Raw genomic sequence first — 2,861 nt, 5'->3', positions numbered from 1 at the left:
TAGGCCCGCGGTATTCCTGCCTGTCGTAAGAGGCGACTAAAAGGAGTCCATCCCCCTCACGGGGGTAGTTAGCGCCTGCGTCCAGAGACGGACGGTTCCACGACCTATCATCGTGGTCTTTTTGGTTTTTCACTTCTCGTTTCTTCCTTCCTTTTGTTGGTTCCTTTCTTTGCTCTTCTCCACCTCACTGTCTTCCTTACTCTTTCCCTTGACTTCTCCTTGACTTCTCCTTGCCTTCTCATTGCCTTTTTCTCCTTGCCTTCTCATTGCCTTTTTCTCCTTGCCTTCTCATTGCCTTTTTCTCCTTGCCTTCTCATTGCCTTTTTCTCCTTGCCTTCTCATTGCCTTTTTCTCCTTGCCTTCTCATTGCCTTTTTCTCCTTGCCTTCTCATTGCCTTTTTCTCCTTGCCTTCTCATTGCCTTTTTCTCCTTGCCTTCTCATTGCCTTCTTCTCCTTGCTTTCTCATTGCCTTCTTCTCCTTGCCTTCTCTGGTCTCCGCCTCGGCGTTTGAGACAGTCTGTCCTCTTTCTCCCTCTCTCTCTTCTTTTTCCTCTTCTTCCTTCCTCCCTGTGCGTGCCTGAAGGCCGACCCACGCGTTCGCACGCGTAGCCGGTGACGGGGTAACGCGTAAGTCCCCGCCCTGGGTAGACATGTAAGGCACGCGCGTACCCCCTGGTAAAGGCCAGGCCCGGGGAGGGGTGATTGCCTGAGCTGATACCTTCTGACCATGCCGATTGGTCCCTCCGTCTGTTTCTCGGGAGGTGTGACCTGAGGTGTAAACATTCACCTAAGGCGGGAGTGCCCTCTGAGAGGGTCCCCACAAGGAAGGAGCGCGCCATCGGAGACGCTGGCAATCATGGGGGATTCCTCCGCAATGGATTCTACTCCATCTCTTTCGACTTCGACCCAAAACCGGAAACGTGACCAGCCAACAGTGACAAAAGTACTACCGCCTGCCCCACAGTTCCTCGTAGTTTCTCGATCTGAGGACGGAAAGGATTTTTCCTCTGTCAACCCTTTCGTTATTCAGAAGGGCGTAGATGCCATAGCCGGATCTGTCAAATCTTGTACCAAGTTGCGTAACGGCACCTTATTACTAGAAACTGAGAGTGCCTTTCAGGCACAAAAACTGCTTCGGGCCACCCTCCTGTACACGTTCCCTGTCCGGGTGGAGGCCCACCGAACTTTGAATTCGTCTCGTGGTGTAGTCTATACTAGCTCCCTCGACGGATTGACTGACGAGGAGCTTCAATCATTCCTCGCTGAGCAGGGCGTGACGGCTGTCCATAGGGTCATGAAAAAGGTCAACAATGACCTTGTACCGACCCGGACAATTTTCTTGACCTTCGATAGTGTTAAGCTGCCATCGCGCATCAAGGCGGGCTACGAGGTTATTTCTGTTCGCCCCTATGTCCCGACACCTACGCGCTGCTACCAGTGTCAGCGTTTCAATCACACTCGACAGTCTTGTTCCAATGCGGCTAAATGTGTCACTTGTGGCAGGGATGCCCATGAGGGTGACTGTCCACCTCCGTCTCCTCGTTGTGTGAACTGTCAGGGTGACCATGCCGCATCCTCCCGCGACTGTCCTGTCTATAAGGAAGAACGCTGTATCCAAGAAATTCGGGTCAAAGAGAAAGTGTCCACCTCGGCTGCTCGCAAGCTATTGGCTAGTAGGAAGCCCACGCTGCTCCCAGCGGGGAAATACAGTACTGTCCTCGCCTCTCCTCGGACTACCCGGGAGGTAGCAACCCAGACATGCGATCTGACCTTCAGCACCATGGTCGTCCGTTCGGCCAGTGCTAAGATCGCGCGGTCGACGTCTCCTCTTCCTCCCATCACCCCACAGACACGAGCACCTTCCTCAGCTTCTGCTAAGACGAAGACATCGAAGTCAGATGCACGGGCCTTCAAGAAGGAACCATCCCGTGCAGACTTCCTCCGTACCTCGACCTCCCAGCCTTCGACCGGTACTTCCACTACACGTCCTTCCAAAAAGGCGCATAGGAAGCACAGTTCTCCTTCTCCGCCACGGCGCATTTCTTCTCCTGCGCCAACCAGCGGTTGCCGCCCCAGGCCGTCATCCGTTTCGCCTGGCCGCACCGCTGGTAGCCGTACATCTGGCCGTTCACTGGTGGAGGAAGCTCCCCCTCCCGGCCATCCTCCCGAGATGGCCGATGACCCTATAGACCCAATGGACGATGACTGTCCGCCTACTGATAGCGGCGGCAGTGCTCGCTCGAAGCCAGCCCCTAAGCGGCCTTCGAGGTGACCACTTCTCTCATCTTCCTTTTCTTACGATGGCACTTATTCACTGGAATATTCGCAGCATTCGCTCCAACCGAGAGGACTTGAAGTTGCTGCTCCGCTTGCACCGTCCGCTCGTCGTAGCCCTCCAGGAAACGAAGCTACGCCCATGCGATCAAATTGCCTTGGCACACTACACCTCTGTGCGTTTTGACCTACCCCCTGTGGTAGGTATCCCAGCTCATGGAGGGGTTATGTTGCTGGTCCGGGATGATATTTACTACGATTCCATCACGTTGCACACCGGCCTGCAGGCAGTTGCCATCCGCATTACTCTCCCCACTTTTACGTTTTCCTTTTGTACCGTTTACACTCCATCGTCATCTGCCGTTACCAGGGCAGACGTGATGCAACTTATTGCTCAGCTACCTGCACCATTTTTGTTAACTGGAGACTTCAATGCCCACCATCCCCTTTGGGGCTCTCCAGCATCCTGCCCGAGGGGCTCCTTGTTAGCAGACCTTTTCAACCAGCTCGATCTTGTCTGCCTCAATACTGGCGCCCCTACTTTTCTTTCGGACACATCTCACACCTATTCCCATTTAGACCTCTC

Source organism: Schistocerca serialis, chromosome 8 (genome assembly GCF_023864345.2).
Source record: "Schistocerca serialis cubense isolate TAMUIC-IGC-003099 chromosome 8, iqSchSeri2.2, whole genome shotgun sequence".
NCBI classification, from domain to species: domain Eukaryota; kingdom Metazoa; phylum Arthropoda; class Insecta; order Orthoptera; family Acrididae; genus Schistocerca; species Schistocerca serialis.
Note: the sequence above shows the minus strand (reverse complement) of the source record.